Source organism: Megachile rotundata, chromosome 7, assembly GCF_050947335.1.
Source record: "Megachile rotundata isolate GNS110a chromosome 7, iyMegRotu1, whole genome shotgun sequence".
NCBI lineage: Eukaryota > Metazoa > Arthropoda > Insecta > Hymenoptera > Megachilidae > Megachile > Megachile rotundata.
The window spans coordinates 7,411,331-7,435,705 of record NC_134989.1 but is presented as its reverse complement, the minus strand read 5'-3'; the positions used below and the strand labels follow the sequence as shown (position 1 = coordinate 7,435,705).

General features: G+C 30.4%; 1 protein-coding gene and 1 long non-coding RNA gene across 6 annotated transcripts in view; one reads left to right on the top strand and one right to left on the bottom strand.

Moving 5' to 3' along the window:
* Positions 1–2,188: 2,188 nt before the first annotated feature.
* On the bottom strand, positions 2,189–24,304 carry LOC143264751 (uncharacterized). The gene is made up of 3 exons (XR_013038670.1): positions 24,158–24,304; positions 2,383–2,640; positions 2,189–2,301 (listed from the first exon to the last, which is right to left on the bottom strand). It is a non-coding gene; the product is annotated as an uncharacterized LOC143264751 (long non-coding RNA).
* Cad88C (cadherin 88C) overlaps positions 8,931–24,375 on the top strand; it is a 42,059-nt gene continuing 26,614 nt past the window's right edge. The window contains exons 1-2 of one of the 5 annotated variants that reach the window (XM_076533206.1): positions 8,931–8,946; positions 10,743–10,983. The gene's annotated coding sequence lies outside the window, so the exon portion shown is untranslated. The other 4 variants (XM_076533205.1, XM_076533204.1, XM_012295971.2 and 1 more) reach the window with 4 other exon arrangements.

Sequence of the window (24,375 nt, the reverse complement as noted above, 5' to 3'; positions counted from 1 at the left end):
CCTTCGTAAAGTTCGGCAGCGACCTCTCCTCGAGGTCCTTCAACGATTATTTTTTTTACTTTCGTTACGATTGTAGTACCCTTTGGTGGCCGCGGGCAGTCGATCAGTTAACATTTCGCCGGAAGAGAAGAAGACTAATTAGCTACCGTTTTAAATACAATGCTTTCTTTTCGTTTCGGCTCCTAACCTCTTCCGTGGGTGCCACTTATTGTTAGAAGTGATATACGCTTGGATGACGGACATGTGATTTCAACACCTGATATCTTGAGCTAACATTGATATTTTTGACGTTAGTTAATTATGTGAATCTAGTCAATTGCAATTTTAATCTACTAGTGTGGATGCACCATTTTGAGTTCTGGGGACCTTAGAAAACTTGATGTGCAAATTTTTAAGTATTTTAGAGCGATGGTGAGAGATGTGAAAAAAAGTTAGAAATGGCAAGTTGGAGAAAATGGTAGATATTTAATATGAAGCACATGGATGATTTATAAAGGAAGAAGATAGTAGTTCATGAAGAAGGATACTAGTTTCATTACTTGCACATTAGTTCAAATAAAAAGGACAATTAAACAACTACTAATTTTCAATATTATATTAAATCAATTCTCTTCTATAAATTTAAGGAATGACTACATTGGATCCATGTATCTTTGTAGTAATAATTTTTGTAATGAATTTTTATAACTTTCTGAATTGTCCAAATTACAATATTTAAGTTGAGTGTGTACATTCTTTTGTCCCAGGATTTTCTTTCAATTTGCTACAATTTTTAAAATATGTAAAATGTTACAAATTAGATAATAACTGTAATCTTGAAGGAGAAACCATGTCATGAATATGTGTAAATAAACACAAGTCTGTCGTGTCAATAACATTATTTATGTCAATAAACTGATTCATAATGATTCAGTGACCAGTAGGTGAAAAATTTCAATTGAAAAGGGTTATAAATAATGTGTCTGCTCTTTGTATAACTCTGGGAACATTCTTTAAACTGTAAGTACATATATTAGGACTTTTGTCAGTCTGTTAGATTGTGGATTTGTCAGATTAGGCCACTGTGCAGGGGCGGACCCAGAAGGGGGTAATAGGTGGTCCCCCTTCCTCCTAGGGAACCTGTCGTGTGCTACCGTTTTGGTTCTCAAAAAAAAGTAAAATAGCATCGGTAAAATATCGCAGCAGTTTGTAGATCTTAGTGTTACGTAAGCGTGAAAGTCGATGTGACAGAAACTAACTCAATTATCAATTTAAAGCATGACAATATAATGAGAGTCTATTGTATATGTAATAGGTATTTGCAAATCGTATTTCGTCAGATAGAGCAGCGCAAATAATATTAATATATCTGAAGAAGTTATTCATTTATAACATTTTTAAAAGTCATTTATTTAACATCGAAACTATTTAATAAAACTCTGTTCTAAAATGGATGGGACAAGTAGATTAAAGAACAAAAATACAAAGAATTATTATAAGTTTGCATAATCAAAGAGAAGTATAAAATTTCATTAAATAAGAAAATCGAGTCATCACGAGTCATGTGACATGTATTTTAAATTACAGAAAACATGAAATTTAATTATGTGTCTAAATAGTGCATTGTACAGTGATGTATCATTAAAAAATTGAAGTATATTCAAGTAATCATATTGTACAAATATATTAATCTAATGTGAGCTACTTAAGTATAAAAAATACAACCTAACAAAATTCACATAAATATCTTGTAAACAGGCTTTCTATTCCCAGTTACGAAATTACTAAAAAATGCTCCCTAAAAAGCAAAACTGATGTAGATTCAACAGCTCCCACACTAACAAGAACCCATAAAAATAAAAAACTAAAGTGTCTTAATAAAAAGCCACAAAAAAATTGATGATCTTCGGAAGTCAGAACGAGAGGTCATAAATTTCCGTTGAAACAAGGAATCTAAGATCGTTGATTTTGACGGGTTCCGTAAATCTAGTGTGAAGCTCGTAACGAAAGGATTAAGAAGCAGAGACTCGAATAAAGGCCGATAAATGAATTTCAAGCGAGAAAACCGCAAATCGTCGCGAACGGTCGTATAACACACCGCAAGATCGAATCGATCGATTCGTAATGTTGATGGGATTAAACTTTCGAAATGCACACGGTCCATATGCAGCTGGAACGGTGAGTCCGCCCCTGGCGCCATAGTGTATGCCTGGAGATGTGCCATGGTGTGTGGTTGTTGGTTGCCGGCCGATGCCCAGTCTCCAGTCTGGCTGCAGCTGCGAACCGGTTATATACTTTAATCTGGCAGTCTTAGCACGGTCCCTAAAAGAGAATCCGATGACTATAGCCTGAGTGTACACGCGTGGGACAGAGAGAGAGAGAAAGAGAGAGGGAGGTTAATACCTGTACGAAGGCACGCTTATGCATTGGAAGAAAGGATGTCCAGCGTGGTTTTTTTCATTCGACCTGCTACTCCTTCTGGTGTACCAACGAGCTCTTTTTGGTAACGCTCATCTTTCACTTTTTGTTCGAACGGACAGTAGGAACAAAAGCTCGGGAAACGGGAGAAATAGGGAATATCGGGAAGAAATTATGACTCTGCGGATAGGCGTTCGCGATGAAACGACAGTCTGACAGGCGACCATTACGTTAGAGATGGATCTAAGCATATTGCAAGTAGATTCGAATCGGATTATTTCGAACAATTTATGGGGTTTATAGAAAGGAGGGAATAAGTAGATACAAATAATATTTTGTACTTTCGCAACTTATTTTGCAACTGTTTGTACTCTAACTTTAGTATGTTGAGAGGGGATCACATAGCTAATTGTGGAGTTCTACATTTTCATACTGAATGCGTAATTAAATAAAGCAATATGGGTAAATAATCATATTTTACTATAAAAGGTACAGCAAAACATATTACATATTTATTCTACAGAAAATTTTGTTAACATTAAGAGGAACAATTCGAACCGAAATAAAGTTTTCGATTAACACAGTGGCCTAATGTAGTTGACTGGTTGAAATATATTTTGAAATATAATCGAATTTTTTTTTATTTATTTTTATATATTTTTGTTTATTAGCTGATTTGTAACATTTATCAGTTGGAACTGTGGATCGAAAAATATTCTCAGATGCTTCATATTTGTAGTACATCTAATAAGGTGGTAGCTGGAAGCAATGTGGACTCCATTGGCTTGATGTCAATTTAGATGCACACATCTCCTTTTGCTCATAATATTGAATTCGAGCAAATTCATGTTACATTAAATGAGGGACCTAACCACAGTGATATGGTGTATATAATACTTTTTCAAATAAACTGTTACTATCAAAAACTCTGTACACATGCAGTTGCAGAAATACGTTCATAAATTCCGGAAACTACAAACTGTCATTGTTATAAATTAAACAAAACTGTTATAAATTGAACACTGTTATAAATTGCAGTACGAAACACGATTTTGCATTGTATAGAAGAAATCCAAATAAAATTTTTATGTATATTTTCCTCATGACATGTCAAGTTAACCCTGTATCCCTAACACTTGTTCTTAATTGATATAATTGATGTTTATTGATAAGAATTCCAATGTTTAAGGCTACAACTGCATTGACAAATTACATATATAAAAATGTAATTTTTCAAATTATTTACCATTTTCAAACGGATACAAAGGTAATATTTTCAAAAGAAGAGCAACCGTATTCCCCGAGTTTATTGCATGAAATTGAAATGGTATTCTGACAAAATATCCGACATTATTGACAGGCCGATAGGCAATAAAAAGGGTAACATTCCAAGAACTCAGGTACGATATCGTCATGATAAATTATCGATGTACGTTGCGTAATGGAACATTTGGAGTCGTAGCGTGGGCTTTGAATTCATTCAATTCCGTTTCAATGAAATCCTAGACGGGGGTAAAGAAAGACTTTAAAGATCTTTTTCTTTGGGTCATACTTGACATCTCATTCATATTCCGCCCACGGGAACGAGTTTCTTCTCTAGATGAATATCATTGAATTTCTCAGATACTTTCTTCTGCTTGGCATTCCATATAAGAGTTACCAAGGTCTACGAGTTGGATATCATGATTGCCAGGATCACGTCGCTGTCGCTGGATTATCACAAAAAATCGAGTAATAGAAAGGGGGATCCCCTAGTGCATGTACGATCACTATTCGAAATGAATAAATATGTCGCTGATGGTTAATGACACGATGTCCAATGAAAATTGTTCGATTCCCGAGAACGGGGCAAAGAAGTCGTTTAATATAAGTGCATCATTACACGAGTGCATTTCATGACTGACTGAAAGAAAAGCATCACCGTAAAATTATCATGAGAAGCATCGTTTGCGCGTTTATATTTCCATGAAAACGTTCTTACTGTTTTTAGTCGCTCTATAAAATATATGAACTGCGATTCTGGTTGCAACAGAATATGGAAGATCGCGGTACAGGTGGTAAGAAAGTCATATCTCGAGAAAATGTAACGCACGAAATGACGTTCTTAAAATGAGATTTCTTTGAGAGGAGGAAAAAGCTTTTTTGGTAACTCCACCATTAGTAGCTAAAATAGCTATTGAACTAATTGGGTACAAAGTATATTTTTTTAGGGGTTAATTTTATGTTACCCTAATTATAAACGTAATTTAATTTAATTTAATTTAACAAACTCCATCATTTTCACAAAATATTATGTTTATGTTTTCACAAGATATTTTGTTTAATTGTTTCAAAATAATTTTAAGAAAATTTTATTAGGAAATTTCAAAGGAAACCTAGCAGAAATGTTTGAAGCAATAAAAGAAAACTGTAAGAGCAAGTTTTACGAATCAAAAAATATAATCTAATATTGTTAAGATTAGGAGAACATAACCTTGGCTGAAGGTCGTACATTTATGTATTAACGAACAAATTTTTCATAGCTATCGCTATCATTTAATCCGGGCTTTCCGAGCATGAGCACGTGCAGCGATGTTTGTAGGCGTTTTGCCAATATTACAGCCAGCTTCATCGGACTCCAATGATATATTGAACAACATGATCCTCGTACTGAGTCAACTCGTGTAATGCTGATATTCAATATCAACGTCACATTTAGTTCTAACGAATGTCTAATTATTCATTTCAATATTCATTTATAATTGTATTTTTAATCTTATTGGCAGACGGGGGATGTTTATGCAATCGTAGCGTATCATGATATATTAAATACTTGTGACAATTTGACGAATCATTTATTTAGCAAAAAGATGGGTATTAGGCGGAAGATTAATCACGTAATCACAAGTATGTCGGCAGGATGTTCTATCTCTTTTCACTCTTTGGGGTGCAGTTCTTAGAACAAAAAGAGCTATGAGTTGCACAGAAATTTTATTTGAATCAAGTTTATAAAAATAAATTGAAGTACACAAAGTAATCAAATATAATGTTAGCTAAAAATTACTTCAAATTTTTAGAAATAACTTCAAGTAAATAAAAATAACCTAAAGTGTAAATAACCTAACTACAACATAACCTCAAACTTTTTATTTCTACTAATATATCATTCACTTTCTTTTCCAAACTATAAAATTTATCATGATGCCTTTCTTCTGAATGAATATGTATTTATTTTTAATGTCAAATTATGTATCACACATCAGTAGATTAGGGGTGAAGAATATTTCAGACCACAATTCAGTGATGTCTAAGAAAAAGTAGAGAAGCAAGTGATGTGAAGTGCTTAGCAAGAAAAATTCGGCTTTTAAGACATATTCGTACATGTGACATCCAAGGAGAATAGATACAAGAGATTCATTGTGAACATGTTACAAATAAAAATCACGTACAGTTACTTCATCTTCAGATACATGAAGGGGTACGAAAGGTCACTCCTCTTTGAATACATATGCACGTACTTTTGAGCAAAGAAGCTCTCACAGTAACATCACGTAATGTCTGAGTACGAAACAAGTTCTACGAGAATAAAGACCTGTCTTCTTTAAATAAAATCTGTTCGTTATCTTAAAGCTACATACGTGTAAGCTAAAGTCCTATTCTGCTGGTTGTATTAAGGAACAATTGACATAGCAGTCATAACTTCCTTCGCTTCTAATTGCGTACTAATCATCATTATTCTCCTCGCAGGGTAAATTATATGGTGATGTTTCTGACATGGGGATGTTTCTGACAAATATTTGCAAACATGTGCAGTATAACGTTATCGGTTACGAGGTTTTTAATATATTTTACAGATTCCTAAATATCATGGGGATTGTACTTCAAGCTTTGTTTAAATGTATTTGAAATATTTTTGTTACGATAATAATTTGTTGGTACTATGTTATTACTATTTGAAACGGTTCGTAAATTCTATTTGAAACAGACAAACAATGTTAAAGTTTTAGAATTAAATTTCTTTACTTCTTTCAAAATTAAATGCTAAGAAAACGATATGTATCAATGAACAACGGTGGATAGATTTAAGGAGTTTGAGATGTCTATGGAATATCAAAATTTGTTATAAATAATGGCTGGTAGATATAGATATAGTTAATATTCTATAATTTGTTTACATTCATTACTTGAAATTTTTACCTATACTCGTTCAAAAAATTAGAGAACACATTGCAAGTTCATTCTGAATAATATGATTTGCGTTTGAATATTAGTGTTTCAACATTTTCCTTTCTAGTAATACGTCTCTTCTGTAATAAAATACCTTCATGTTTCGTTTATGGAGAACTTTTGTTTTGTTTTACAACGCAATATTATATGGGTTGAACACTTTACTTCTGAATTTTAAAAAGACCGCCACAGCGCTATTAGTGTCATCTACTGACGAATGCAGCAACGATTTCAACCGAAGCCGACTACAACATTTGTAGTCACTGGCTAAAGTTTTTTAAAGTGACTTCGAAGTTAATAGTAAATTCATTTGTTATTTTTGCAAACAAATGCATATCTGAAAATAGTTTGTTTATATAGTCCGAAAATATTTTGAGTAAACTAGATACTATATGTGGCAAGTATGGATTATAACTAGTGAGACTATTTTTTCTAGGGAAACCTATATGCACCTGATATTCACAACATCATGAGTTACATTTATAAAAGAATTTGTGTATTTATACAGCGTGTTTCCAATTTGTACAAAGAAGAGGACGAATCGATATTAATATAAATTATAAGAGGCGCATATAAATATGTAATATTGATATTAATATAAATAATGAATGTATGTATAATTTATATTAATAAAAAGAATAAGTGAAAAATAAGAAATTCATCAGATTGGACAGTAATAGTTGTATTAATAATAGCTCATAAACTCTATTAATATCAAAAATTATATTTTATTTCACATAATTTATTTCTACATTTTGTGTGAACGCGCGCTTTGCGAACTGTATCGCTAGCGTCATCTACCGATACAGTATAACATTGTCAATCTAGAAAATTGTATTTCTTTTAAAAAATTAGTGACTGTTTTGTCTTCTACTGTGTCAATTAGTACTTCCAATAGTTTCAACACATTTAATATATCGCCTCAGTTTTTATGACAGTTGATAATTTAAATTATTGCACTTTTGAACTCTACAGCATTTATCTAGTAATAAGAGAAGAGAATAAAATAGTTTCTTTTTGGAAAATTGTATACTAGTTTATTCAGTGTGTTAATAATAACTAAAATGGAGTGAAACACTAGAAGCAAAAAGTACATTGAACTGACTAATTTTGAAATATTGTTATCACAAAGCGGTACAGTGTTCCGCTATATCAGACAGCTAAATGATCTACACAACAATTATGATCGTCATGTCATATTTCATTGAAAGACAAATTTTTTCGAACTCCAGAAAACCGAAACAGTCACACACCAGACAAACAAATAAAATTTTGTTTCATCAGTTTTGATGGTTTATTTACAGTAAACAACTGTAATGTTTTATAAACTATAATTTTTTAGATTACAATCATTACGTTCTAAGTAAATTATGATGTCATTATTTGTATTGTTTTGAAACTACAGGATATTCTAATTCCTATAAAATATGAAATCTAAATGTCAAAAGGTTTGCAGAGTTCATAAAACGAAGCCTTCTGTTCTGTTAGTCCTGACGTTCACCTGCAGATAACACTAGTGTGCTATATTCTGAGGGCGCCATTTGTATAAAATGAAGAAGCATGTCTGAAGGTTTGTGCCATATTATCGGTTTATTATATTAATTTCTTGCGAGTAATACACTTATTCCTGTTAATAAAATTATGTAGTATTATTATATTACATAGTTTTGATATAATCATTGTAATAACAAGGTTCAAATCAGTTCATAACGAGGTTCAAATAAATGTTCAAATCAGATATTAAACATAGTAAGACTATTTCCTTATTCCCATAGACCCAGAAGACACAAATCCTGTTGCCTAATCAAGGTCGGCAAAAGTAAAACTTCTATCCGTACAAATATTACAGAGAAAGTAAAGCAGTATCTGTAAATTACTATAGAGAAAATAAAACTTACTCCATCCAATAAAACTCTAAGAACAGCGACTGCAATCGTAAAAAGAACAAACGCATACCGATGATACCTAAACAATGTAGGCCAATGAATATTTCGAAAAGAAGAATAGAAACTCTACTTTTCCAAACTAACACTTCTACATCTTACTTTATAATCGTCCAGAACTTATCTGCTGGCTGACCTTCATTTCTCTCTAAACCGTGATATCATTTTCGTTTAGCCTACTTTAGCAGCGAACGATCGCGATCGATTTCGCGCGGATATCACGAATTTCTGCTCCTCGATCGATTCCCCACCTTTCCCACAAGTATGATCCTGTGGACGGGTGTCCAGACAGGTGACCAAAGGACGGGAAGAGGGGAAATCCGTCGGTGCACGCCTCGGAGAACACGATGGGCTGAATTTAACTTCGAACAACCGTACGTTTTGTGGTATTCTGTGTACGGTCAGTGCTCACACCGCAGAACGAACACCGGCCACCGATCTCCCCATGCCTTTCTTAGTTCTGTCTTCAGTTTGTTGTCGTGAGTCCGCCCGAACAGGTGACCGAATCGATCATTCGATAACGCGGTTATTGATCGATAAACACCGATCTCTGAATGATGCTTTCATTTATTTTTCTGCGAGTGGTTCATTACTGAGAGGTTTCCTTTGCAAGTAATTATAGAAATAGTTTTGAAATTTCGTATTTGAACTTTTGTGGATTTGCTGATTAGAAAAAACGTAAAACTTCTAACTTCATTTTAAGAGGAGAATGTACTGAAGATACAGTTTATGTACGTATTTTATGTACGTTTGTGTATGTATATGTAACATGTGGTTCAATCATGATTTTGATCATTCTTACTGAAAATGTGGGCTGACTAACAATTTTGTTTTTCTACAAGTAGTTAAAATAATAATACTGAAATTTCATATTAAATCTACATAATTGTTGCTGATGTAAGAATACAAAACGTAATAATAATATATTTTGGTTAATTTTTGGAATTGTTAAGAAAACTGTTCTGAAGATGCATATGTAACATGTGGTTCAATTATGATTTTGATCATTCTTACTAAAAATTTAGGCTGACTACAAATTTTGTTCTTCTACAAGTAATTAAAATAATACTATTGAAATTTCATATTAAATATACATAACTGTTGCTGATGTTCCAATACAACAAATAAAAATAGCAGTTTTTATTAATTTTTGTAATTATTAAGGAAGACGCGTGGAAAACGTACACACATATGTGTATGATTTCAATGATTCTTGCTTGTGAATAATTTTGATCATTCCTACTAAAAAATTTATTCATCTACAAGTATTAAGTCTTCAACTTAATAATATTTTAAATAAACATAAAAATAATAGTTTTTATTAATTTTTACAATTGTGAAGAAAAACATGTACGAAACGTACACACATGTGGTTCATGATTCCTCTAATTTTTCCACTGAAAGTTTATTTTGTTCATATACAAGTAACTAAAATAATTATTTTTGTAGTCAAGTATATCTAAATAATGACGATGTCATGAGAATACATAAAAGTTACATTACTCTGTCAATTTCTGAAATCGTTGAAGCAAACATACATGAACGTATGTGTAACTAAACCATTCACATATCCTATTACACTTATAATTCAAGGAATTCACAATTATTTTTCACCATAAATAATTACTGTACTTTGTACGGTTTTTCTTCACATTTCAGTGGTTCTATACTTAAAAAATCATGAATTTCATGGAAAATGTGAGGTCCGTTTTCCAGATATGTTTTATACATACATGCATTTCATACATATTCTCTCAATATATTTCAAGCCTTCAAATTTTATATTCAGAAATGTAATACCTTTCTGTTATATGTGTATTCGAAATGTGTTTCAAACTTGACAGATTATTTTATTGAAACAAATTACAGTATCGCATCAGGGATTATACGACTATAAATTAAAAATACAGTTAGAATATTTTTCAAGAGTATTTGTAGCTCGATTTCTAACACCAGACAAAGTTAGGAGGGTGATGCACTGCCGTGGGTAAACGGAGTTTATCGCCGTTGGCGAACGTTCAGTATACCGCCGCGAGCTCACCTGTTCAGGTGAACACGTTTCGTGCTCTCCTCACTTTATCACCACATTGTCACCCTTAAATTGATACCCTAAACCCCTTAAAACAAAAACCTCTCTCCTCCTCATTAAAACATATCAATTTCCTCGAACGCAATTCAAAATTATTTTTTAAACAGTTACGAAAGTGAAATATGCGGATTTTAAACGAAGTGACGTATCACCAGTGAAAGTTTAGAAAGAACAATTTATTATAGAGTGATTTCAGACGTGGTTTTGTAACAAAAGAATTGGTTGAAATAAGACATGAAATAGTGCGACTGTTAGAAAAATGTATACTTTAATATGGTTGTAAGAGTAGATGAAACTTGTGGAAGAAGAATGAAGCGTAGCATCGTGCACGACAGTTCTATGGAAACGGTGAGTAATATTCGATTAAATTTTTGATGGTTGGGTATATATATGTTTTAGTTTGTACCGGAGAAATTTAGCGAGCGGTTCGTGATCATTGGAAAGTTTGACAGCACTTTTATATCGTGACGCGTTTAGGTAACGTGCACGCCACGAGTAACGCTTCGGAGAATTATATAAGTGAGAAATTTCATAAGTTGGATGTGCAATTAAAATTCGACGTTTTTAATTAACCTTCAAATTTTTGTATGAGGTTGCTGTCGATATTTTGTTATTTTTATAGGGGAGTTGCGTTAATGTAGGTTTTTAAATAAATAAAGAGTGAAGCATTAAGCATGATCAATCATTATGTATCACAAGTAAAATGTGGTAATTGTGAATTTAAGGATGTGAAGATTTAGAATTTGAGAAATTGGAAATTTGGCAATTTTAGAATTTGGGGTCTGAGAATTTTGGAATTTAGGAATTTCAGACTTGAGAATTTGGCATTATAGAATTTGCAATTTGAGAAATTTGGGATTTGAGAATTTGGCAATGTGAGAATTTTGGAATATGACAATTTGGGACTTGAGAATTTGGAAATTTAAGAATTTGAGGAATTGAGGATTTGAGAATTTGGGGATTTAGGAATTCAAGATTTGGGAATTTGGGATTATCGAGTTTGGAATTTGAGAAATTGGTAATTTGAAAATTTGGGTTTTAAGAATTTGGAAATTAGAGAATTTTGGAATGTGAGAATTTGGAAATTTGAGAATTTTGTAATGTGAAAATTTGGAAATTTGAGAATTTAGTAGTCTACGAATTTGGGGTTTGAGAATTTTGGAATTTGAGAATTTTAGAATTTGAGAATTTAACAATTCGAGAATTTAGCAATGTGAGAATTTGGGATTATAGAATTGGGAATCTTGAGAATCGAACAATGTGAGAATTTTGCAATTTGAGAATTTAAGAATGTGAGAATTTGAGATTACAGAATTTGTAAATTTGAGAATTTGAAGTTTGAGTATTTGGCATCATAGAATTTGTAAATTTGAGAATTTAGCAATGTAAGAATTTGGGGTTTGAGAATTTGGAGATTATAAGATTTAGCAACGTGAAAGTTTGGTGTTTGAAAATTCGACAATTTAGTAATTTAAAATTTGAGTATTTTGGATCAGAGAATGTAAAAATTTTAAAATTTAACACTGTGAGAATTTAAGAACTTACGAATTTAAAAGCTTGCAAATTTGAAAATTAAATCACTTCAAAAATTACTTCAGAATTTTTTAAATTTATGAATGTAACAATTCAAGAATTTACAAATTTTTTATCTCCAAATTTGAAATCTGAATATCTCAATATTCCAAAGTCCTAAGATTTTTAATGTATTAATTTGAGAGTTTAGAAATTGAACTGTATTATTCAAAACCAATAATATTAAAAAATTTCAAAATTATATTTCAGAAAGCACAGCAACTTACTTAAAAATCTATAAACATTTTTCTAACTAATCTACTAATCTAATAATTATTACTATCTACATATAAACATTTTACAGAAGTATGCAATATAGTTTTTAAGAATCATTATTAGATTCTCTCTAATTACAATAAATTTGAACGCAATATATTCATATTAATAAAATGTATATCATAAAATGTAACATACAGCGACCTACTTGATAAAATTGAGTAACAATATCTGTGCACCTCTCAGCGTTCGAACATTGCAAAATAGCACACAAGAAATGAAAAGTACAATAGCAAATCGTTAAACCGATGCTGTAGAAATCGAATGTGATTACTGGCGTCCTCAATTTTTTCACGATACCACAATTAACAATTAATGACTAATAATCGTGATGCAATCTCTGACTGCACCGAAAGCATCGCACTGTAATCATTTTTCGCCTGTATAACACAATGACATGACGAAACTTCATTTCACTTTTTTATTTATTATGAAATGTCTTAATAATTATTTTTTGCAAATCACTTCCTTTGTGATGGAACTTCGTTCTCACGCAGTGCGTTACATTTCACAGAATCATTTATAGATTCCACTTTTCCTGCAATAATGATCTTATTGTTGGGATTGGAAGTGTAATAAAATGAATGACTTAAATGTGCGAGAAGTAAGATAGTGATCAACGGCGAAAGCATGTTGAGGATTTACATCTGAGACATTTTATGATGACTAGGAAATAATTTGCAAGCTTTACTCAATTTTTATGAATTATTATTTGTTGAGGTTAGATTTGTATGTTGATTTTTTATTTGGGAATATAAGTTGCTTCTCAAGTTTTAGTATAAAAATTATTAATGTAGTCTATTGTTTATGATTGAGATAAATATTACTGAAAATAAGAATAAAATATATGATGTATGTCAAATACAATATATGACATACACAATATATGACATATACAATATATGACATACATAATATATGACATATACAATATATGACATACATTACACACATGACATATGGATACATACATGATGTTTATATATGAGAAATGTAGTCTATTGCTTATGTTTATGATAAATATTACTGAAAATAAGAATAAAATATATGTTGTATGTCATATACAATATATGACATACATTACACATATGACATATGTATACATATATGACGTTCACATATGACAAATTCTATGACATAGAAGGAAATGTATGTGAAATATTTTACATTAAATGTATGAAATATACTATACATATACAATATGAGAAATGTACTACATAATATGTAATATGTACTACATAACATGAATTTTATTTTGAAGTATATGAAATATACTATTAAAAATATATGAAATATGCTACATAAAGTGCATGAAATATATGATATGAAGTTTGTGAAATATATTACATGAAATGTATGAAACATGCTATATGAAGTATATGCAATATACCACAACAATAAATTATATGAAATATATGAAATATGCCATAAAAAACATATGAAAGCTATTACAAAAATATATGATACATACTATTGTTCATAAAATTAATCATACACTGCAAATTCAATGAATTTTGTTAATACCAATATAATGCAAAATATCATTTATCAAATGTAAATAGTACTAAATTTTCAACTACATATAAATATTACTGCAATATTTATTTAGACAAAAATGTTAATAATTTTTTACTTAATTTCTTAATTTAACGCTGTTCTTAGAAATAAGTTTCAAGCATCTTAATGCGAAACTAACGGAAAATCTTCTATATTGCAATTGAAGTAAAATTAAAATTATAATGTAGTATGGAAGCATCAGTAATTATGTTCCACAAGAATACTTTTGTGTAACGCAGTTTATACAGTTAGCTTTTATTTATACGGTAAAAATCTTGTTGTAGTAAATTCTTAGAAAGTTATGTTTACATTAAAAAATGTCTATTTTCTTCGTGTGTGAGGACACGCCAGTATTCTTTTAATAAATTGCAAGGTTATATCATAAGGAGCATAGAAGAATGTGCGCGATTATGTCATTTATAAATAAAAATAAAAATTGTTCATGTTCTATGTTTAAATATTAAATATCTTTTAATAAATATAAAGCAATTGTTATATATTTAGTAAATATTTTATGGAAAATGATACATTACACTTACACCAATTTTAATTCATATATTAATCGTATAAATATATAAATTACGCATATCTTATACTAATCATATGAATATATAAATTAAATGAAACGTAATTCATATTATATAATTTATATTGTACAATTCGCTGCATTATATAAATTAAATAATAAAATTAAATGAAATGTGTTAATTTTGTTAACTAAGATAAATAACTACATTAACACATTGTTTGCAACAAAATATTTACAGCGTTTTCCACGTGAAGACAATTTAGTTAACACGCAGACAACCGGCACGTACAGGGTTATTCACAAAGGATGTCGGTATTTTAAGTACCCACAAGTTTAACTTGCGAACTCATGAAAAAGTGTAAATTACACCCAGTAATCTGTCCAAGTTTTTCTGTTACCGGAATAACGCTTTAACAGACAGTGTAACTATGCAAGAAATGTGTAGTTACTGAGAAGAGCGCTTCTTGAGAAGTTTCTTGATTCTGCATGAGATGTTGGTTCAACTTATTGAATCACAGTAGGTAAATATAATTAAGTACAAACTTAAATAATATTCAAGTTATAAAAATAATAAAGTTATATAATTAAGTGTTAATTTAAATAGTATTATAAAGTTATATAATATTATTAAGTTTGTATTGAAATAACAGTATGAAGTTATTCAAATAAGTATGAATTTAAATAACAATGCGAAGTTATATTTTAATAAAATGTAATATTAATAAAAATATCAGATATAAATTTCCTAATTTTCAAATCTTTAGGTTCTACATTTATAGATTCTCAAATTAGGGAATTTCAAATTATCAAGTTTCTAATTTTTGAAATTTCACAGTGTAAATTACACGATTCTCGAAATTCTGAAATTTGAGAAATTCTGAAATTCCCAAATTTCTACACTTCTGAACCCATAAATTCATTTCGCAAATCTCAAATTCCCATACTTCTAAATTTCCATATTCTTAAATTTTCAAGTTTCAAAATTTCCAAGCCCTCAAATTCTAAAATTTTTATATTTTCAAAGTTTCTAATTTTTCTAATCTGACAAATCCTAAATTTCCCTCTGAAAATTTTTATATTTCTAGATCTCTAAATTTCCATATTCTCAAATTTTCAAGTGTCAAAATTTCCAAGCCCTCAAATTCTAAAATTTTTAAATTTCCAAATTTTCTAATTTTTCTAATCTGAAAAGTCCTAAATTTCCCTCTGAAAATTTTTATATTTCTAGATCTCTAAATTTCTATAATCTCAAATTTGCAAGTTTCATTAATTTTCCAATATTCTAAATCTCTCAATTTTCAAGTCCTCATATTTTTAAGTCTTATTAAATTTTTTTATTGTAACCACACATTTTATTCACTATACTATCTGTTTTGAACATATCTGTATAAGTTCTTTTCTCACTCGATAACTTGTCCCTTTAAGAAACGTAATACGATCGAGGTAACCGAGATGAAGTAATTGATACTTTCCACGATAAAGATGCATATATCAATGTTTTTTGACAGCTTGCGTAACTATTTCATGTGTCATACATAGTTGCAGACTATTTTTCATTTTTTATTTGAATTTTTCTACCATTACACTTCCTACTCTACTTATATCAAAATTTCTTTCTATTCATTTGAAAAATTATTTGTAACATATATGATTATAAATTGATTATCATTTTCCTATAAAACACAAAAGAAAATAACGTAAGTGTAATAAAATTAAAAATATTGAAATTTTATAAAAATGAGGCACAACCCCTAGCAGTAAAGGAAAACAACTAATATAAAGAAGAAATATTTACTTAACACTCAACTATCGTATAAATCTTTTTATCAAATAAAATACTAAAGTATATAAATTTGTTCATCTCCATGAAAATTCCAACTGTCTTTTTGATTAAAATTGCTTCCAAGAAGAGAAAGAAATTCAAACATTAAATGATGTTTAAAATCAAACAAAATTTACTGAATCACATACAGTTTACGGACACTCAAGGTTACATCTAAATTTAAACTAAATTATAAAAATAAATAATAAAGCTTGCTAAGATTCTTCATCTCGATTAACTTTTTTAACAGTCTTCTTTTCCATAATTCAAAATCTACGACCCATCATTTTTCCGGGTTTCATAAATCTAGTGTTTTAATTCAAAAGCACACAACAAAGAATACTTCAATGTTCACCATAATTCATAATCTTGGTATACTGAACACCAAGATCCACTAAAGCGATAAACCATGCAATGCTTTTCCTAACTGTAAACGGTATTAAAAATGAAAATCGCCGGAGTTTCACGAGTTGAAACAATTACCGTCGCAAGTAGCAATTTATGATCGGTACATGCGCATTTCGTCGAGGAGCGATCATGCACGTATCGACGGTACGGGAAACACCGTCACGCAACGATATTGTCTATGGGGTGTACCGAGCAGCAGACGATTGTATGGGGTGTGTCAATACCCCCTTGCGGTGTTATCATTCGGAAGCATGCATGACAGGTGTAGGAAATGACGTCACGCACCTCCAAGTATCCCCCATTGGAAACACGACCTTACTATCTATTTTCGACGGACCACCATGCATAAAAACTTCCTCTGTTCTCTCACCAAGTGAAACACACACAAAGGATGTCCTTGCCTCGTGGGTTAACAACATGGTGTACCATTGATTGCGAGTGTGCCCGTTTGGAAATTCAAATGGAAACATTGCCCGATTCTTAACGTAATTATTGTCTTTCCTTACCTGGTAATTGCCTCGCGGTTCTTAATTGCTGGAGTGAGGCAATTAAATTTTTGATATATCGACCGGTTTCCAAATTAAATTCTAATACTAGTTTGATTTACTTTTATTAGTTACACACTTTGGTTCGCGAATTAATGGTTTTTAGGTGGGTTTAGTTTTAGAACGGTAATGTTGGTAAGATAAATAATATTTAGTTTGTTCTTGCATATATGGTCAATTAGAAGTAATTTATTATGTAGTTTTATTTATATCAATCAACAAAAATAAATTCGATGACCTGCAGTAAGTTAGTCTGTAATTTATCATTAATTCAAATCAATGCTATTAGTGCAATCAATGCAATAAGTACAATAAACGCAATCGATACAATCAATACAATCAATAGAATAAATGATCAATATGACTAATATGATCAATATAATCAACATGATCAATATGATCAATATGATCAATATGATCAATACGACCAATGTAATCAATATGATCAACATAATCAACATAATCAATATAATTAATATAATCAATATAATTAATATAATTAATTAACATCAATATAACATGAATTTATAATTAAAACAAATATAATATATCTAACTACAATAAATGATACTATTAATCATTAACGATAAAACAAAATTGTCTCAACTTACATGTCTCTCATACAACCAACTTAATTTGTCTAAGAAAATAAAATACAAATATTTTTAAAGTTTCCTGAAGTGAAAAATAGAATTTCCTGAAGAGGCTACAAATTGCAGGAAATATTTTGTAGTACAATCAACCTTAATTTCAAGTACTGCTGTTTGGGACCGTATGAAAAGAAGGAACCTTCAACATGGTCTCTTATTTAGCAGCTTTAAAAGTCAAGAGCGTGGCCGATACACTCTGTTAGCAAGAGGAACACTACACGGCATATATTTCCAAGTGTTCCCGAAGTGTCGAACCATCCGGGTGAAACACCTTCGCACGTGCATTCAAACCTGCAATTACCTTAATCGTTTGTTGCATCGTTCGAAAGCGCTTTGTCGTTGTCGTACGAGGCAATAATTCCCTGCTATGTCGGATGCAAGATAGGACAACCTTGGCACAAAAGTTAATTCCGATGGTATAGAATATGAAAATGAAATTGCGCAACGAGATGTCCACAATTAACTCTTGGATATCCTATCATTTTCCTGAGAAGGATCGATTTCCTTGTTGTTTAATTGCAATCTTCATTTTTGGGAAATTGGTAAGAATATGATGTATGTTGGGTTTGAAATTCTTTATATTCATGTTGTATGTAGTTTATTGTCAAATGATAAAGTTTATTGTGTTTTAGTATTTTAAGAAAATACTATACAGTTGTACTTATAGGTTAGGAATGCTTTATATTCATATCGTATATATATTTCATTATCAAATGACAAAGATTATTGTGATTTAATAATAAGAAAGTACCTTAAAGTACTTATAGGTTAGGAATGCTTCATATTCATATTGTATATATTTCATTACCAAATGACAAAGATTTTTGATATTGTATATACTTCATTATCAGATGACAAAGTTTATTGTGATTTAATAATAAGAAAGTAAAATAAACTTGTACTTATAAGTTAGAAACCTACATAACCTAAAATTCATTTAAAACATATAACTTAAGTGGTTTAATAATTATAACTGCTTCATAATAAAACTAAAACAAAATGGCGCTATACTCATACTATCTCCCACACCATGTTTACCATGTTAAAAATCCATCAATATAATTACAAATGCAGTACAAGCAATGGCTGAAAAATATTCACCATTATATTAAACATTACTTGAGCAATACAACAACATTTTGCCTACGTTATAAAACCTGTCGTATAAAATGGCGATAAACGAGAGCCTAGCAATGAAACACACTTGCGATAAAAAACGGTACAACGTTGAAAGTTAATAGTACATCATAGGTACAAGTTATCGGATTCCAAAGGGTGGTATCGAACGGTTTATAACTTCAGCTCTCCCTCCAATATAATTATCACGCGATGTTAGCAAGAAAAGTGGTCGGGTATAAACTGTAATTTTGAAAAACAGTTGGTCATCTCGGTCACGACTTCTTCCGTAATCTAGATGCTCTTCGAGACTGAATTAATGATGTTTCGTAATCTCGCTTAACTATCTGGTTTCCGGGCATCGGCCTTGCAGACCACTGACCACGGCCGGATGCTCTTGTCTACCAAAAGCGAACGAATAAGCACCGTGTAGAAACCAGTGAACGAAGCTTTAATGAAGTCTGTGTGGTTCAACAACCGTCGAACACCTTTTGTTTCTATCCAATCTCCTATTGTACTCGATCATTTTGATCGATATCGATTCGCGTTTATTGTCCGAAGATAAAGACTCCCGGCTTCTACATCCGCCGTCTGATCCACGTGTAATGAGAGTATGTTCATAACAGTTTTCGTATGCTTCGTTTTACAGAGTCAAATTAAAGACTTGTAGATTAAAGTCGTTCAAGTAATTTCCTGTAGAGCAGATTGATTAGATGAGGATAGGGTGAGTAACGTTTGAGAATATATGTTGTTTTTAAGTTTTAGATGTTTGAGTTCAAAGTTGTTAGGTGTTTTGGGATTTGAATGATTGGTATTTGGAAGTTTAGAGATATGGAACTCTGGAGATTTAGAGATATGGATAATCGAAAAGTGTGAAATTCAGATGTGTAGAGAAAAGAGAGTTTCATAATGAGGGAATATGGAAGTTGCAACATGTAGAGCGATTTGATAATTTGAAAAACTGAAAGTAAGAAATTTGATAATTTAGAGATTTGAATGCACGAGAATTTGGTAATTCAGGAGTTGGGAAAGTTAGGAGTTGCTACACTTAAAAATTGGGCAATTGGGAGATTTGGAAGTAGGAAAATTGGGGAACTGGGAAATTGGAAAATTGAAAAATTGAAAAATTGAAAAATTGAAAAATTGAAAAATTGAAAAATTGAAAAATTGAAAAATTGAAAAATTGAAAAATTGAAAAATTGAAAAATTGAAAAATTGAAAAATTGAAAAATTGAAAAATTGAAAAATTGGAAAACTGAAAAATTGGAAAATTGGAATATCGAAAAATTGGAAGATTGAGAGATCTGGAAGTAGACAACTTGGGAAATTGAGGAATTGAGAAATTGAGAAATTGGGTAATTAGGAAAGTGAGAAAGTGGGAAAGTGGAAAATTGGAAAATTGGGAAATTGGGAAATTACGAAATTAGGAAATTGGGAAATTGGGAAATTGGGAAATTGGGAAATTAGGAAATTGAAAAATTGGGAAAATGAGAGAACTGGAAAAGTGGAAAATTGGGGAAAAAATAGCACATATGTATATTTTCATTCTACGTAAAATATACTTAAGACTGTTTCATGTATTTTAATGTATAAATGTATATAAAAAATTTTTCCTTGTTTTTATCAAACGAGGGCACAGTAATGAAATCGTAATTAATATTAACTTTCCTGCACTTCATGTGTAGCATCTGTAAATACCATACTTCTGAATCATAAAATAGTTTCCTTGAAGTGAAAATAATGTGCATTTCCTTTTATTTATAAGTACAGAAGGTTTTTTCATTAAATGAATTTCTCGTCGACCCATGTCAGTTATCAGTTACGATCAAAACTTTTTCAACCGTTACATTCTGTAAGATGTTGTATAGTTAATCTTACAATTATCAGATAAATCTCAGAAGGAAGTTGTAAAAACGGTATAGCTGCGATTTATTAAAATCATTAGTAAGAAAATTATGTACTGTAGAATCGTCTGCAATGGATAGTTCAGGAAGTTGTCATAAATAAATGAATTTGTGTTTCTAATAAAGTTACAACCTAGAATGCTTGTAAGAAATGTAAAAACGAAAGCAGTAACAGAAATCTAAGTTAATTGTCAATTAACATTTTTTTCATTTTCAATGAAATTTAAATATTCCTTTGGACTTCTAGTAAAAAAGATATTTATGGAAAAAGTCGATTAATTTGATGGAACAATTAAACTGCATTTTTGTGTTAAAATATTTGAGAACCTATTATTTACAGAAATATAAATATTAATGTTTTAAAAATTTTATAAACGAAGATTTATATTTAACGAGTGAATTGTTAAATCAGAATTCAATATAGCAAAGTGAAGTTTATTTCTACTGAAACTATACGTTATTTAACATTTTATAATATTATTATGCAAATGCAAATTTTAAATGAATGCAATAATATTTCTGTAAAGGCAATATTAGAAGGATTATTTAAAGAAGTTTATTATTTTAATAATAATCAAATTGTGAACATATGAAAATTGGGAAGCTGGGCATTGGAAATTGGGAAATTGGAAAATAAAAAAATTTCAGATTTGTAAAGTTTGAATAATCGATCATTTAAGAATGTAGAAAATTAAAGATTTAGAAATTTTAGGAATGTTCACTCTGGGCAAATTGGAAAATAAGAAAATGGAAAAATTGGAAAATTGAGAGATATGGAAGTACACAACTTGAGAAATTGAGTAATTGGGAATTTGGGAAATTTGGAAAATTGGGAAATTGGGAAATTGAGAAATAGGAAAATTGGGAAATTGGGAAATTGGGAAATTGGGAAATTGGAAAATTGGAAAATTGGAAAATTGGAAAATGGAAACATGTGAAAATGGGAAAATAGGAAAATGCCTAAGTAGCGTCCAGACATATTAATTGAACACCGTTTATGAACTAATAGGGGAATAACGTTAACGTTTTGAGTTAAAGTTCAAAGTTAACCTCGAAAACCAACCCCCAAAATTATTCTATAGCTATTACGTTCAATCTGGCAAGCGATTAACAAGTTTTCGATTGCTTTCTCTGCACAAAGGCGTGTGACTTGTTCAATGTCAAGATTGTCAGGAGGCGGGAGTGACCACAAGGACAATTAAACTAAGTGAAAGCTGGCCGGAAGTCACCATTCGTTTCCCACGATGTCGATGTTATACCACATAACCGTAATAGCAACGTGAAAAACAAAATCAATTTCCGAGAAGATAGTTTACAATAGCTCGCTTCACTCTCATTTGTCTTTCTTCAATTCCTTATGTATTATGGATGATCTCTGAGCGATTGTTCGCGTTTATTCGTAGTTTCATTTGATTTCTATCTTAAACACCTTTCAATAACACGTCTATTAACTTCCGCATAGACTGAAATAATTATTACATCAAACTGTAATTATTAGAACAATTTGATCGTATTAATAAAGATGCAATAATTATTGCATCTATTTTTACCATTATTCTATTTAAATAAATATATAACATCAACTTAATTTATTTTGCAACAAGAGCTGATATATTAACACTTGTTGACTTTGATAATTTTGTTGTGGAATTTAAAATAAACACATATGCTATGTAACTTTAGAAAAAAGAAAAAAAAAGTACAGATTACGTACATTTTATTTTCGAAATAAATTTAACGCAAAAGTTTAATTGATTAGATAAGAACGAAAATTGAAGTTTGTATAATAATTATTGTTGTAATAATTGATAAAACCAATTAAAATGAAATATTGCGCTGTGGGTAGTTTTAGGTAATAGCGGAAAATATTGTATAAACATCTGATACGCCTGCTATTATTTATATAAACTTCCGTATTCTTTTACGATAAAATATATAAAAACAATTATAAAATTTAGTAACGCGGAACGCAATGTTATCTAACAATGTATTTAACGCTGCATATATATAGCATATAACCATTTGTTATAATGCTAGATCACATTACACAAAGCGATAACAAAGCATAAATAATTTCGTAATTCCGTTAATATTTCGCTTCGTTTATTTTCGCGATAGACAACGCTTTATTTATGAATCATTTACTCAAACACATTAACGTGCAATTAAAACGTTCTACCTGACGTAACCTTTGTTCTAACAATAATAAAATGCAGTTATTTTAATAAGTTCTTTCATATTACACTCGTATGGTCATCATCGTCCCTTTAAATCCAAAAGTCATTTTTTTCTCATTTTTGAAACAATCATCTCGTATTTAATTTCGCAAAATTTTTTTCTTGATTATTTCACAAATTTATTGCGGAAAAAATAATTCTTCATTTCACATTTTATTTGGCGGTTTTATAAATTTAGATGATGTCTCAAATATTTTTTAATTTCATGGTTGTTCGTTTTGAACAAAAGTTCAAGCATAATTAAACAAAATAAAATGAAAGATAAATTGTAAATAATAAAAAATAATAAAAATATAAATAATGAAATCAAGTGAAAATATAAGTAGTGAGGTGAAATAAAGTAATGAAAATATGTTATGAATAATGAAGTAAAATGAAATTCTGATAAATAATAAATTAAAATAAAGTAGAAATGCAAATTATCTGAAACATAATGAATAAAAACATAAATAACAAGATTAAAAACAATAAAAACGTAAATAATAATATAAAATATAATAATAAAAATATAACTACCAAGATTAAAGTAGCAACTAACCTAACAATATAAAACAAAAAAATAAAAATGTAATTCTGTTGCAACACAATTAAACGTATCAATAATAGCATAATTAACTAATCTAATATATTAAAATTTGATTTAAGTTTTAGACACGTGGTCCGAGCTGTTCACTTACGCTGTACAAAATGGTAGAGAAACCGAGTACCAACAAAGATTAAATCGACTCGTTTTCCTGAAGGATCTCGAGAAAATTCCACTAACCCATGAATGAATTTTCACCGCTTCGGAGAAATCAGCTCTCGTCCAACAAGAAAATCCGTAACCTTTTTCTTTTCGTAAACTGTTTACTCGCGCTTTCCTCTGGCCGCGTTACCTTTTTAGAATGATGTACAAATACGCTTTACCTCGATCCGTGATCTTCTCTCGGCACGTTTTCTCCGCATGGTCAATTACACTGTTCTCAGGGGACGTGTCTTAAACTCGGACTAATTAACTGAAAGATCTGCGCCGGGAACTTGTTTTAATTCCTCGAACACGGTCTCACCGAGAAAAATCACATGTAGCCGAGTTATATGAGCGTGAAAGTGACAAGCGCTTGAAAGTGGCGCGTTATCTGTTTTAA